Source organism: Phoca vitulina, unplaced genomic scaffold, assembly GCF_004348235.1.
Source record: "Phoca vitulina isolate PV1807 unplaced genomic scaffold, GSC_HSeal_1.0 scaffold24, whole genome shotgun sequence".
NCBI classification, from domain to species: Eukaryota; Metazoa; Chordata; class Mammalia; order Carnivora; family Phocidae; genus Phoca; species Phoca vitulina.
Window position 1 is genome coordinate 16,361,574 of NW_022589727.1, and position 16,047 is coordinate 16,377,620.

Here is a 16,047-nt window from a genome sequence, read left to right on the forward strand (position 1 = left end):
TTCTTTTTTTTTTAAGATTTTATTTATTTGAGAGAGCACAAGCCAGGGGGAGGGGCAGCAGGAGAGGGAGAAGCAGACTCCCCGCTGAGCAGAGAGCCCGATGCAGGACTCGATCCCAGGACCCTGGGATCATGACCTGAGCCGAAGGCAGATGCTTAACTGACTGGAGCCACCCTGGTGCCACAAGAGAAGTTCTGTCCCATGTTTTCAGCGTTTCACTTTCTGTCACTTCCTAATGTAAACATAAATAACCATATTTGTGCCATAAGTGTCCTTATTCATCAGCTGCAATCACAGGTTGGCTGTGGATACAAGAGTTTGCAAAAGTCAACAAAACATTTTGTGAGAATTGATTGGTGAAAAGAAATTTACACTAAAGAGTATTATATGCTTTATTATTATTTGTAAATTGGAACTACACATCCTCCATATCAGTAAAATGTATACAACTCATGTATAGATATATGTGTGCATTCCCCCATCCGCCAGAGAGCCAGTTAAATATTTACCATCACATCACTTCTCGAAACCCTCAATATCAATTGCCTATTAGACATTTTAAATTTAATATGATAGGCATCTCAGACTTAACGTATCAGAAACAGAATTCATTTTCCTTCGAATGTCTTTTCCTCTTTGGATACTCTGTATCTTAGAGAATTACATACCCTAGGAGGAAAAAAAGTGAAAATAGTAGCTATAGGTTGATTTTTCAATATCTGTCATCTATAAAGACGGGAAAGAAAATAAGAGGGAGATAGTTGGTGGAGTTTTTTGTTTAGTTTAGTTGTAAGAAAGAATGATCTTGAATATATTCGTATGGGAAAGAGGCAATGAAGAGGGGAGAATTGGAAGCTCCAGGAAAGAGAGGGAGCCGATGACAGGACAGTCTGTGAGAAGGAAGGAGAGGGCAGGGACCAGAGCACATTGGCCTTGGACAGGAGAGAGTCACCTTTCCCACACTGCCAGGAGGAAAGGAGATAGGGATCAGGATGTGCCCTAGGTTGGGTTCTCTAGGAGCAGAGCCTGGGACAGGGATTCTCGTTCAAGTGAGTGTGGGTGGGGGGGTGCTCTCAGGAGAAGGAATGGGAGACATATGATAGGATAGTCAAGAGTGTGATCTTGACTGGAAACTGACATCATCTGTGATCATAGAGGGAGGGGCAGCATCAAAAACTGCACCCAGGTTACTCACCTTGAGGCCCAGACTGGCCTTTTCCTCCTGTGCCAGTCATTCATTGGTTGAGGTCTGCTCGTCAGAGGAGCGGGGCATAATCTTCCAGACTATGTGGGTTCTGTCTGGCTGAGGGCAATTCTCCAGGGAAGGCAGTAGCTAAGAATTTTAAACAACCAGCCCGCGGAATGGCTGAGGGACAAGAACACCTGCCACTTTATAAAGGGGATCTGAGTGGGGCACCAGTAGCATCCACTGGCTACATACATAGGCATAAATGGGGGAGAGATGGAAGTGGGGAAGAGTTTGAGGCAGTTCTTGGTGAGTGGTCTCTCTCTCTAAAATAGTAATCCAAATTACCTGCTGAGGGTGGGGAGGAATCTGGTGGGCGCAGACAGCTCGAGTAGGGTGGGAAGATTTTGAGGGACTGCTATGTGTAAGCAATGGGGGAGGGGCTGTCCTGGGCAGTACTCAGGGTCCAGTTACTGTTGGAGACATGGAGTAGTGACAGCACTTTGCATTGTTACTTATATTCTTCAGCAGTCTCGGTGTAGGGGTACAAAAGGCAGGTGGTTGGCTTAACCCAGTGTTGACATTTTGCTGGGTAAGTACAGTGCAGGCAGAAAAGAGTAAGTAGAGCATGAGGATGATGGTGAGAGAGTTTTTCAAAGCTCCTACTACCTTTTGGGAAGGCAGCAATGTACACAACAAATTACAGGGCAAGCCTGTGTTCACAGTGCATCGACAGAAGTACAAAGTAGTGGGTAAGATCAGAGAAGAGAGTGAAGCATTTTCTGAGTTGAGGACAGGAATTTCTATGGCTTCACATAAACGGGACTGCATTTGAACTGCCTCTTGAAGGGCCAGTGGGGGAAAAAATCTCCCTGGGGGAATGTGGAAGGGAATGGTGTAGAGAAAGCACGGGAAAAAATGCATGAAAGCAGCCTGGTAGAGACTGATGATTTAAAAGTATATAGGGTAAAGCCTGCAACAAGGCACCCACAATAAGTAAAATCAGATAGAAGTGGTTGGCTTTGGCTCTTGTTCTCACTCAGCCCCATTCTCAAATAGGGGCAGGCTAAGTTTCTTATACTGGGGGTAAGACGGTGGCCGTGGGTTGGATCGAGGCCTGGCTAAGACAGTAGCATTGTAAGCCCATCTTTGGAAGCAGGGAGGCAAAGAGTGTGTTGCCACATCTCAGTAGTCTCTTAGACTTACTTCCGTGGCTGTGAAATGTGTACCAATTAACAAGGAGATAACTGGGTTGTTGGCACTGCCTTTGAAATCTCAGCCAGTTATGAGCCCAGAGTTGTCCCTATTGATATTTAAATCAGAGTAGACATCGCAACTGATAGACAAACCATACCTCAGCCAAACCATGTTCGTTCGGATCCAGCACCTGCCCCAGGACTACTGGTAGCTAGCTCCATAGGCTCCCGCAAACTTTCATTAACTTTATAATAATGCATATTACTCAATATTTTGGTTTCTGCATATGTGGGATTTTGGTGGGGTTTTATTGTGTATAGGTGGTATGGAGGACAAAGTGAAAACAGTTGAAAAGGATTTTTGAAGACAGAAAATAGTTGAAAAGGTATTTTTTGTTGAAAAAATGAAAGTAATACATATTCTTTATAAATCAAAAATTGTAGGAGGGTAAGAAGGAAAAACAAAAGTAACCATCCCCTCATTCTACCAAAAAACCCTTTCTTCCCAGAGATAATCATTGTTAACAGTTTAGTATATAGCTGTTCTTACATAAGCACATATGGTATTTCCCTTATATATAAATATAAATATATATTTTATATATATATATATATAATACACAATATTCTGGTCTTTAACCTAATACTTTTAAGTCAGTAATATATCTTGGGTGTTTTTACATGATCAGTGTTGCTTTTTTTCATAGCTACCTAATATTCCATGGTATTGAACAAATTTTCCATTAATGAGAATCTAAATAGATTCTATTTTTTTATTATTATAAATAATAGAACAATGAACACCTTATGTGCACTTCTTTTTGTACTTAATTAATTTAGATAAATTCCTAGAAGAGGGATTATTGGATCAAAGGGTATGATAGTCTCACATACCAATTAACTCTCTGATATACATGGCCAGACGGCCTTCCAAAAATTTGCCTGAATTTACTCCCCAGTAAACAGTGTAAATACTGCTTAATTCTTTTTTAATTAATTAGTTAATTAATTAGACAGAGAGAGAGAGAGAGCACAAGCAGGAGGAGCAGCAAGCAGAGGGAGAGGGAGAAGCAGACTTCCCGCTGAGCCGGGGAGCCGGACATGGGGCTCGATCCCAGAACTCTGGATCATGACCTGAGCCGGAGGCAGCCGCTTAACCGAATGAGCCACCCAGGCGTCCCAATACTGTTTAATTCTTTATCAACACGAACATTATCAGTACTTCTATCTGATTGGTTAAAGTTTTGCATATATGTAAAATATAAATATATATGTATAGGTATATATGTATATATATTTGTATACACACACACAGACATATTTTTGTTTTTGCTGCAAAAAGCTTTGTTTCTAGGGGCGCCTGGGTGGCTTAGATGGTTAAGCGTCTGCCTTCGGCTCAGGTCATGATCCCGGGGTCCTGGGATCGAGTCCCGCATCGGGCTCCCTGCTAGGCGGGGAGCCTGCTTCTCCCTCTGCCTCTGCCTCTCTCTCTCTCTCTCTCTGACTCTCATGAATAAAAAAAAAAAAAAAAAAAAAGCTTTGTTTCCAGGGTGGTTGAAAAGCTGCCTAGTGGCTGCACGGAGAGGCTCAGGCACAAGCCTGGGCACCAGGGGGATGGCAGAAGGGCCCTCAAAGGCCGCCAGGTTCCAGAGGCTCCTAAATGTGCCAGCCTGCGGAAGTGAGTCAGGTGGTCGCCCATCTCCTCGGTAAGTTTCCCCTGCTCATCCCGGAAGTGGCTTGCTCCAGGAGGTCCCAGAGCGCGGGGTGCGCGCAGGCAGCCCCCAGGGCGTGCAGCTCCAGACGCGCCTGGTTCAGGTTCTTGTCTAGAACCAGGGCGGCTTGCACGGCGTCCAGTATTTTACCCACTCATCTTGGGACAGCTTTTACATCTTTGGAAGAGGGCGCGGCCGACCTGCTGGTTTTGCATTCAGGAGACGCTCGGCACCCTCGAGCTTCTCAGCCAACTGGCGGAACGGCCCACGGCCTCCGGAGCCACGTCGTCTGGCTCGAAGTAGAAGCCCAGAGGGAGGTAGGTGTAGGAGGCCCGCAGCTGCACGCTGAGCAGGCGGTTGCCCGCGGCCTCCACCTCGGTGGGATAATTCTGACGGATCTGGGGGCTCCTGGTTGATCGGTAATAAGGAGCTGAGCCCAAAGTAGGGTGTTGGCTGGTCCCGGCGGCAGAGGGTGGCAGAGGAGATGGTTGTGAAGGTTGCGACTGGAAAAAAGTTTGGAAGGTGTTTGGAGGCTGGTAGAAAGGGCATTCCTGGGTCTATTCTGTCCAAACACTTGTTGAAATAAGAGAACCGCGGGACCGCCAGGCGCACTGTCGGTTAAAGTTATGGTTTAAGAAGTTATTTTTAATAATCATGGTGATAAAAAAGAAACTTACACCAGGACGGTTGATATTGAAGATGGAAAATATTCTCTGGGTAGTTGAGTTCGAAGTATGTTTAGTAGTTAACTTTCCTGAGGTTCCGTTACACACTTTGTTGAGATGATGAAGGTGGTATGGAAATCCTGGGGCTGCTGCCGTCACTCTTCATTAGTTTGAAACTCTACCCAAATTCGTGGAGATGGAATTCACCTCTGTGGTTGGAGATGGTCACTTGGTAGAAGGCCTTTTGAGAGTTTACTTGTGATATGCAGAAATGAATCAAAACCTTTCAGTGTGGGGAATGCTTTTCATTCAGGGCCATTTAAAAATTCTTTAAAAAGAAAAATTTCTTAGATCATTTTATCAGTAAGAAAAGAATAGATTAATGTCAGCCATTAGGATTTTCATATGCATAATATGTATATACATACTATGAAAATATACACATAGATGGAAAGGAAATTAAAAACATCATTGTTATAACAAAGGTTTTGTTAAAAGCTTGTGTTTCTGTATCTCAGGTCCATCTTGATCTCTATCTCTGGACCATTTTCCCAGAGGTTTAGTGTTTTTTGTTTTTGTTTTTTTGATACGTAATTTTGGAACAAAATGCGATTGGAATTCTTGGGCTCACTCTTCACCCTTCCTTGCATTCACATCCTTGCTGGATCCTCATGACATGGATGGAGTGTACGTCCCTGCTCCTTGACTTTGAGCTTGTCAGTATTCCTTGCATTGGCTTACGGAAGGAAGTTTTAATTGTGGGTCTAGAGTCTAGAAGCATGAGGTGAGCATGCCCTGGCTAGCTGACTGGTTCAAGGAGGATGAGAGACATGAGGAGCAGATCCAGTGTTGTGTGTGAAGCAGAACCACACCAAATGATTCAAAGAAACATTAGAGCGAATGCTTATTGTTGCATGTCACTAGTTTTTTTTTTTTTTTTAAAGATTTTATTTATTTATTTGAGAGAGAATGAGAGAGAGCACATGAGAGCGGGGAGGGTCAGAGGGAGAAGCAGACTCCCTGCCGAGCAGGGAGCCCGATGCGGGACTCGATCCAGGGACTCCAGGATCATGACCTGAGCCGAAGGCAGTCGCTTAACCAACTGAGCCACCCAGGCGCCCCTGCATGTCACTAGTTTTTAATGATTGTTGTTATGCCGCATTGTTTTGACAATAGCTAAGTGGCATATAATTGAAAAAAATGTTCTTAGTGCTTCTATAATGTTTCCACTGATTTTTAAGTTTGGCACTCTTACTTTTATTTTTATTTTTATTTTTTTTAAGATTTTATTTATTTATTTGACAGAGAGAGCGAAAGAGGGAACACAAGCAGGGGGAGTGGTAGAGGGAGAAGCAGGCTTCCCACAGAGCAGGGAGCCTGATGCGGGGCTCGATCTCAGGACCCTGGGATCATGACCTGAGCTGAAGGCAGACGCTTAACGACTGAGCCACCCAGGCGCCCCTGGCACTCTTACTTTTAATACATCTTGTATTTGATGCTTATGATCTTTATTTTGTGTAAGGATTTCTTAGTCGAGTCACAGTCCAAGAGAAAATTCACCCAACTTTGTTTCCTCATATACTGGTAAATATAAAAAAACAAGCTCAATTTTATTTTCCTCAAATCCCTATTTAATTGTAAATAAACTTTGCCTGTTCTTTTAAATTATTTGCTAGGGTCACAACAATGAGAAATGATAACAAAGTTCTTAAAATGTTTACTTTTTGCATTCAGTTTTCAGAATTCTCTTCATGTCAAGCTGGTCTGAAAAGTTAAAAATAACTACCTCCGGAGATTTCTTCTTGGGCTGTATTCTTCCTTGGGAACCTCTAAGCTTTTCCCACCCAAACTGGGTCATCATCCTTGCCTAATTTAAAAATCTCCCAGATCCAATGCTCTACAAAAATCAATGAGATCTTTCCCACCAGATAATCCCAGCAGCCACGTGTTAAATTCTCTGGTTTGATTCTGCAGGAGTTTGATTTTATATACTCTATTGTAATAATTTATTAACTTGATAAAATCTGCTGACTCCTCATGGAAAATATTCTGTTTATATTTTATATTTCTTGTGGCTTTCTTTCCATAGCTTTTATTACTGAGTATTTACATGAGAATAGGGCCTTTGTTTTTTAAAAGTTCATCTGTGCTTGCTGTTTATTGTCTCCCCTGAAGTCACAGCCCTCTGTTTGTGACATACATCGTGCTTTTCATATTGAAAGCACTCAGTGAACCCTGAATAATTAATCTTCCCATCATGTCTGTGAGTTATCTAGGTGAGTTGAATTAGCCCCATTTTACAGGCAGGGCAATATGGAGAGTTAGAGCAGGTTATCACTTGAGCATGTCTGAGTTCAAGTGTAAAGCCCTTCTATCTCTTGTGCTACATGAAACCCCTTTCCTTGCTTACAGTTAGTTCTGCTGGATTATTATCAGGTGTATTGTATTATGCTTGCTTTTTCTCTGCACATTTCCAAAGGAAAGATATATCAGTGGGAGAAGAAAGATGAACACTGAGTGATGTAACTTCATAAATACTCACTCCACATGATTCTCAAGGGAGTGGTTGCTGGATCATCTGTTGCAAAAGTTGAGGCAGCGGTCTTATATAACACCATGTTTGCATGGACTGAGGGGCAAGTTCTAATTTTGAGGTCTCCTTACACATTGTCTATTCATTGCCAAAGACTGCAACTTTGGGGTCAACTGGCAAATAACAAAATTAATCATGAATAGAAGATCTGGCGTATTCACATTAGCCATTAAATTAGCTTGATTTATTCAGATTCTTTTGATTGTTATGCCCAGATAACATCAAGAATTTGCTTACTGATTGGTGATCAACAGCCGTGATGATTAAAACAGAACAAAATTTAAAAAATCTGTGGTGCAGTTTTAATAATCAATTTGTTTTTTTCAGAAAAAGAGAAGTCATGCAGTTCTTACAGATCAGTGTTCAGAACCAAGGACAATGGGGTGGGAGTATCCCACGCTTTCTTGTCCTCTTAGATGTCTACCGCTCTGCAGCTTTCTATTCCTCTTCATTGCCTTGGTATATTCTTGCTAACATGTTTCAGGAACCTCAAATGCAGCAGTCCCTGTCTCTCACTCAGCCCATCCTTTTCTTTTGAATCCACATTGTATTTTCTTTGAAGCTCTGTTATGTAAGCCTACTGTCTTATCCTCTTGCTAGATTGTAAACTTCCAGGGGGCAAGGACTATTATTAATTCATTTTTATATTCTCTGAAGGCCTAGGATTCCAGTGATATTTTTTTATGCTTGCTACTTGAATAGTGTTCAATTCTATGCTACAGTAACTAATGAAATGTAATACTTAACAGATATATATACCCCCTTCCCCCAGTTGGGTTAGACTTGGATGGAGAACCTACTCTCAGAAGTAAACCCCATGAGGAAAACCAAACATTAACAAATACTTTGTTATAGTTATTATTAGGAGCTTATCTGAATCAAATCCAGGATCACAGTTTTAGTGAATTTCACAGTTTTTGTAGCATTCATATAATAGAAACTCCAAAACCTTTTGGTTCCAATTTTTGAAAGGATCCGGTTGCCTTAGTAAGGAATCAGGGACTGTGAATGGAAGCTCTGCTTGTGTGTCATCTCTAAGAAGAAAAACATGATGGGATATAAATAGGAGGAGAGCATGTTTTCATATGTACTCAAGAATTAATTCCACTGCTATTCACCAACCTTTAGGAATGTGGAAATAATATGCCTGTTGGCTATTTGCGTTAGAACAGATGTAGAATTAATCGGTCCAGCTAACAGTCCCAGGTCTGCCTTGGCCAGTGAAGGATTTTAAAATAGTTCTCCCAAAACAAGAATCATAAAAAAAGTCCTCTAAGTCATATTATTAGTAGACCCAAATATTGTCATTGTGTCATATTTACTCCTGTTTCCCCTCTCGTGAATCATTTTTACCTTCTCTCAGGAGCCACAGGGTCATTTCGCTCCAGAGCTTCCCCTTTCTGGAAGGCAGTTTTCTTGCCCGTTGCATCAGTGCCTTCTTGGAAGGCACATTGCCCCTGACCTGAGCAGCTAGGTTTTTAGCTGCTCTTTCAGAACGACGAGCCTCTGTCCCTGGCAAGACTAGGCAGCAGCGGATGGCCCTGACACAAGGTGCCATAGACCCCCTAATTCTTTTCTTCTTACCCTGCCCTTTTCCTATTAACATAAAAGTGGAGGTAAATTATTTCAGTACATATTCCTGATTCCTAATCACCTTCCACATTTGAGCTACACAAGGGAAGTTATTAAATGTTAGATGGGCATGACATCTACAACCCACATAATGGATTAAGGAGACCAAGAGCTTTATACCATAAAAACCAATGTTAACAGCATTTGACTTAGTGGGAGAGGACCTCAGCTTGGAGTCCTAGCCTCAACATTTTCAGACCAGTTCCACCCAACAGCCGGTAAATGTAAATCTTGGATATGCGAACAGCTCTTTTGTGGGAATTATCTAGACTCCTCCTTGCTTGGTTTATGTCCACAAACTTCCAAACATCCTATTTTTCTTACTCCTCTCTTGACTCCCAGCATTCTTTAAAACCTGGATTCAAACTCACTTCACTCTTAGCCTCTTTTAACCAAATTATCCAGCCCTGGCACCAGCCCATGGTGACCTAGTTCCCACTCTGGCTCACTCAGGACACTATGGACAGGGGAGATGCACATCATTCCTCTGACACTCATGTTTTTACATGTGCAGAATGGAGCAGGTAATCTGTCTCATATGGTTTTGTGACATTAAAGCACCATGTTAGCTCAATTTTATCCAACAAACTTATTGAGCACTTGAAGCTCCAGGCACTAGGGTCTACAGATGAATAAGTTACATTGTTTTGTTTTGTTTTTAAAGTAGAGTCCACGCCCAGCATGGAGCCCAACGTGGGGCTTGAACCCTGAGATCAAGACCTGAGCTGAGATCAAGACTTGTACGCTTGGGATGCCTGGGTGGCTCAGTCAGTTAAGCGTCTGCCCTCAGCTCAGGTCATGATCCCAGGGTCCTGGAATCGAGTCTCGCATGGGGCTCCCTGCTCAGGGGGAGCCTGCTTCTCCCTCTGCATCTCCCCCTGCTTGTACTCTCTCTCTCTCAAATAAATAAATAAAATCTTTTTTTTAAAAAAAAGTTCTGACTAGTTAGGTTGTTTTGAGGGCTAAATGAGATCATATATTAAAAGTACCTGGTACCATGTTTGACCTCTGCCAGGCCTCAAGCAATGCCAGCTCCTTTTATGAGCAAAGGCCCAGAGAACTGAGAGCGTGCCAGGCACTGGAGGAATTTCTGGTAAGCTGCTATGGTGATGAACGGGGCACATGGGAAGTGTGAGCACAGGGGCCGGATCCACCAGCAGTAAAAGCCATCTATTATATCTCGGTGAAGAGTTTGAATTTCATCCTTAAGCAGTTTCAAGAGTAATGAGGACCATAATGAAGAGAGGCAGGACACTGTGAAGACATATGACCTGGGTACCCAACCCAGTCTGTAAGGTGAGGAAAAGCTCTCCTGAGCATGTGGCATTTCACCTCCAGCCTGAAGAATGAATGTAGAGCTGGGAACAGCCTTCCAACATTGTTACGGAGAATGAACCAAAGTGAGGTAAGACCCACTAGCATGTAACTTCCATAAGGGAGGGATTTTTGGGAGCAGGTGGGTCTATTTTTTTTTTTTTTTTGACTGTTATATTGTCAGATTCTAGAATTCTACTTAGCTAGTTAGCACAGAGTAGGAGCTTAAGTATTTGTTGCATGAATGCTGAATGAATGGTAGTAGGGAAACCTTTTAGAAGATGTCTCAGTTCAGGCTTCTATAATGGAATATCATAGATTAGATGTCTTATAAACAACCGAAATTTATTTCTCATAGCTCTGGGGATTGGGAAGTCCAAAACCAAGGTGCCAGAAGATTTTATATCTGGTGAGAGCCTGCTTCCTGGATCAGAGATGGCTGTCTTCTTGCTGTGTCCTTATATGGTAGAAGGGGTGAGGGAGCTCCCTGGGGTCTCTTTTATAAGGACACTAATGCCATTCATGAGGGCTCCACTCTCATCATTTCAACATAGGAGTTCCGGGCTGGGAAGGGGCGGGGAGGGCACAGACATCCGGTCTATGGCAGAAGGAGAGAAATTCCAACAAATCAGTCAGGCATGGAATGATAAGGGCCTGAACTGAGGGAGGGGAGGAAGAAGGTTGGTATGTATTTAATAGATATCAATAGTGTAAATTTAACAGATCTTAGTGACTGGGATAATAATGAAAAGAGCTTCCAGTTATTGAGCACCTACTGTGTTCTGGACTCTGTTCGATTCAGGATAAGATGTTTTACATACTTAGCTCATATTCTGCTACAGCATGTGGTCCAGAGAGTAGGCAACTTAATTTGTTCGCTGTTGAACCCTACCTAGTGCCTAGCATAGCACCGGATACATTTCTTTTTTCTTTTTAAAGATTGTATTTATTTATTTGACACAGAGAGCCAGAGAGCAAGCACAAGCAGGGGGAACGGTAGGCAGGCAGGGGAGAAGGAGGCAGGGGAGAAGCAGGCTCCCCGCTGAGCAGGGAGCCTGATGTGGGCCTTGATTCCAGGACCCTGGGATCATGACCTGAGCCGAAGGCAGACGCTTAACCGACTGAGCCACCCAGGCGCCCTGCACCTGATAACATTTCTTTCTGTAGAGTGACTAAATGAGCCCTTCTGACAATTCTTAAAGATAACCATTGTTATTAGATGACAGATGTCTCCATTTTACATTTAAGAAAGTGAAGGCTCAGAGAGTTTAAGTCATTTGCCCAAGGTCACAGAGAGTCCTGATTTGAGCCCAGGTTTGCTTTGCCTCAAGGCTTCTGCTTCCTACTCTGGTTTGCCGACTGCTGTCACGTGGAAGTATTTTGAGGGTAAGAGGAAAGTCCAAGGTTTTTAATTCAGTCGACTGGGCAGCTGGTGATGCCTTTCGGTGAGAGGGAACATGGAAATGAGCAGGTTGGTTCCAGGCATGTGGAGTTTGAGGGGCTGTGAAACATCGAGTGGACATAAGTGAATGAGTAGAAATCACAGTGTGAAATTTGGAGGCAAGACCTGAGCTGGAGACAGGTATAGGGGGAATTACCAGTTGTAAATGGTAGGTTGGGCCCCGAACACCCCAGCATCTAATGGATAAGCCCCGGCAGCTTGCTGAAGAGCAGCCGGAGAATGGAGACAGCTAAGGCAACTCTCAAATGAAAGGGACAGTCAGTCCCAGCAATGTGGCTTGCTGGCAGGGAGAGAAGAGAGGGAAAGGAAGGAAAGAAGTGCAGGAAGGAGGGAGGAAGGAAGGATGGGAAGAAAGAAGGGAGGAAGGGGAAGGAGAGAGGGAGAGACATGAGAACTTGTCCACTTGGATTTAGCAATTGAGCAAGAAGAATTTCAGCACTTTTGTGTGGCTGAGTGGGGTCAGAATTGAGACTGCAGGAGTTGAAGAGCGAGCCTGTTGGAGACATAAAGGCATGGACTCATCATTTAGAAGCTTGACTGGTTACTTGCAGTAAAGTGTAGAGTTGAGGAAATGCCTTTTCTCCGACTTCCAACCTTTCTAGAGATGAAAGCAGGTTAAAGGGACTAGCACGCATAGGCTCTTTCCCAATAAGGCAAAGTCGAGGGCAGGAGTGAATATGGGAGCGTGGTAAGGTGGTTGGGAATGTGTTTACATGCATGTTGTTTATGGATTTGCATTCATTCGGTGATTCAGCAAATCTTTACTGAGTGTCTCTCTTGTGCTACGCTCTATTCTAGGAACTAGGGACACAGGAGGAGACAAAAAAGACCAAAATGAAATCTCTTTCCTCATGGCGCCTGCATCCTGGTGGGTGTGTGTCTGTGTGTGTCTGTGTGTGCGCGCACACAGTGGCTCTGGGGAACGAGCAAGCAGAGAGGGAGGATGGGGGCCTGGGGTGCAGGGGTTGCAGTTTTAAATGGGCAGTCAGGGAAGTCCTCCCTAAGAGGGTGGCAGCTGGGTGAGCTCAAAGAGGTGAGGGAGTGGGGTCACGGCGCTGCCTGCTTGAATACCACTTCAGGCAGGGGAGCGTCCTCGTATGAACAGCTCAGGACTTTTTCCTTAACGTTAGCCATTTCTTTTCTCCTTGAGTCTCTCTGCGGAACCAACGCAGGGCAGTGAGCATGAAAAAGAAATAGTTCTACTGAGCGGAGCTGGTCACTGGGGCCACTTAGTGCTTCCCCTAGTCAAGCATACAGGCCCTTTGGGATCATGGGCATAAAACTGACCAAGAGAGAAAGACCTGGTCACCCTGAGAGGTTAGGATAGCAACTGTAGAGGCTGGCGAAATTTAAAATATCAATTTCCCCTTCAACTTTTATGTGTAAATTGACAATTATGTTTCACTAAGTATAAATGAGTTCATTTTGCCTTTGCTTGGATCCAGTTTATGAGAGAAATGTTACAAATCATCCTTTTGTATTTGCTAAATCTGGACCTAATTCCATTTTTCAAGAAATCGTGTTTGCAGAAATAAGGCCACATGGAAATGAACAAATAATGAAAAATGGAATATAACAAACCCCTGAAGTCCTGGAGAATTAAAACACTGCCAGAATTATTTATAAAATGTGTACCAGCATCCAGAAGTATTTACATTTGCTCCATGGCTTATAAAATCTGGTGCAGTCCAAACAGACTTGGTAGTTCCAAGAGACCCCAAACATGTTTCTGAAATCCCGCGGCCAATTCCACAGCAAAGCAAAGAGCCCCATATGGTGGGATCATAATCTTGACATGCGAAATTCTTTGCAACTAGAGATCTTTAGGATCATTCAGAATAGAAGTTGAACTCTGCATGTAACTCTGGGTTACTCCCTAGTAAGTCTATAAATATAGATGAATATCCAATTTCCTGTGATTCCGTGAAGTTGGTGCAACGTAGGGAGTCCGGGGTCCTGAATTTGTTTGTGGTTGCTGGGGGTCAGAGGGGCTGGGCAGCACAAAGATCAATGTGGGGAAAAGTGAATGAAGATCAAAAGTGAATGAAACACAAAGGGGTATCAACACTAAACAGTCAAGTGATTTATTTATGTTTGGGCAATGTAGAATCAAGATCAAGCTTGAAAAGTGCCCTCGTATATAGCAACGTTGGGAGGGATCGCAGTGTTGGAGAGGGATTTCAGTGGCCATCCTCCACTGCACATCTCTTGCTTCTATGACAAATTCTGATAGTGGAAACACAAGGCCATCCATCTGTACCTCTTTGAAACAAGAATCTCACATTCAAGCGTCCCTTTTAAATGGTGGATACAAGAGCCAAGTCTTGCTGCTAGCACAAGGTCTCACAAGGCTGTTAATCATCAAGTACTGATAGCTACTCTTCTGTGTTGGATGAATACCAATTAGAGAGATGGGGACGACCTGAGGAATGGAGAAGAGCGATCAGTGGGGGACTGGCTTTGTTGTTTTGGGGAGGGGTTGCCAAAAATATTACCTGGGGCTCCAGCGCTCTTCTCGCCAACCCTGACGGGTGACTGATGAAAACAGCAGACTCATTTACAAAGTAGAAAATAGGGAATGTATCAGAAGCATCATATTATTATTAATGGGGTTTGTTTTTCTAGGTAGTGATAGCTGAATCTTGTTGTTTGCAGTTTGAGAATCGGACAGCATTTGTCTGAACTTTGTAATTCTGTAGTGTTTTTTTTCTTATGGTGTCTCCTAAAAGAGGTTGTGTGAAGCTCCAGAGAAACTTAAGAAAGAAAGGCTCTGGAAACAAAAACAAAAACTTACCATCTGAAAAAGAGAGGAATTTACTAGGGAACATTTTAGACAAATAGAATAAAGGGTTCTTCCAAGTTAAAGAACATCGCAACTGGAAAACAGACCAAATTGGAGCAGGTAGCTGAAACTGGGAGAGCTTTCATCCCAGTGAGATTTTATTTGCTCACGTCCATCTCTCTCCTCGGCCAATGACTTACAAATCCAGCGTTCAGCATGGAGACTTGTTCTCTTGAGTGGCCTCTCCTTTGTCTGGCGCATGTCCTCGGCTGGTACCAGAAGTCTTCCAGCACCTTGGGACGCATAGCGGGGGCAGTGATTCTCAATAGGATCCAAAGGTTTTATGACCGACTGCTATATCAGAAGCAAACTTGTTGAGAACCAACTAGCTGCTTGGGAATCGGGAAGGAAAAACCTATTTCCCCCTAGTTTATTTTAGAGTTGTCTTGCACTGTCCCAGAGTGCTGAGAGCACAGCGTGGAGCTGTTCAGAAAACCTGATTAGGTCCCACAGTGCTAAGCACATAGAGTTTCAAGAGGCTGGGAAATTGTTACCATTGGAAGTCGTGTGAAAAATGGTCCATGTGGGGGGAGGACAAAAATTAAACTGAGATGACTAAGAAACATATTAACTAAAATTATGTTTGATTTGCCATCAATTGCTCCCTCTTCTAGGTGCTTGGGAGAGTGCCTCCATGGGGAGCTGAAAAGCATTCAAGGCCTCTTCTGAATTTATGGTGCTCCCTGGGCTGATGGAAGAGTTTAGGAATAGGGAGAGCCATGGAGACTTTTCAATTAGCCGGGAGGCCCTTGTGTTAGATTTGAGAAGAAATAAGAAAAAGATCATTTAGCTGTAAGAGTTGTTCCTTTGTTCTTTTGTTCCTTGCATATAGTCGGTGCTGAAAAGATATGGATTGAATAAAGGAATGTTTATTCTAACATACTAAAATAATATGCTATTTGAAACCAAGTAGTGGATCTCGCTGGAATTTGTTTTTCAGATTATTATTCTATGACAAGAAACACTTCACTCGGTGTGAGAATAGAGTTAAAAGACAGCTTTGCAGAAATTTCCCTCGGATTTGAGCTTATTGGCTCATTATTTGCTCAAGTGATTCATGATCTAGAGATCGTGGAAGTCGTAGCAATACTGAAATTGCCAAGTCGAAATAAAAGCAAACCCTGTGTAGCATGTCTTAGATGGAACATAATCATGGAGGCAGCTGACAAGTGAGTATATTTTGGGGAGGAGAAGAATCTACAGAGGTTGCCTTGAGCACAAAGCAGACCTTGGCCTTTTGGTTGATGTATGAGTTACCATAGTGATTGACTGAACTTTGCTATAATTAAATCATTTCGTATCTGAGTAAATTTGATGCTGTGGACCTCATGTAGCTAGGTTCGTGTTTGTGTTTTTTCTTTTTCTTAAAGATCACTAGAGGGTCTGTGCCCTCATGTATTGATGTCCTTTGCAGTCTTCCACCAAAATCATAGAGAACAGGAAAC

The 16,047-nt window shown here is 43.1% G+C and overlaps 1 pseudogene; it reads right to left on the reverse strand.

The window, feature by feature from the left end:
- Positions 1 to 274: 274 nt before the first annotated feature.
- LOC116642742 lies at positions 275 to 14,847 on the reverse strand (annotated as a pseudogene).
- Positions 14,848 to 16,047: the final 1,200 nt, after the last annotated feature.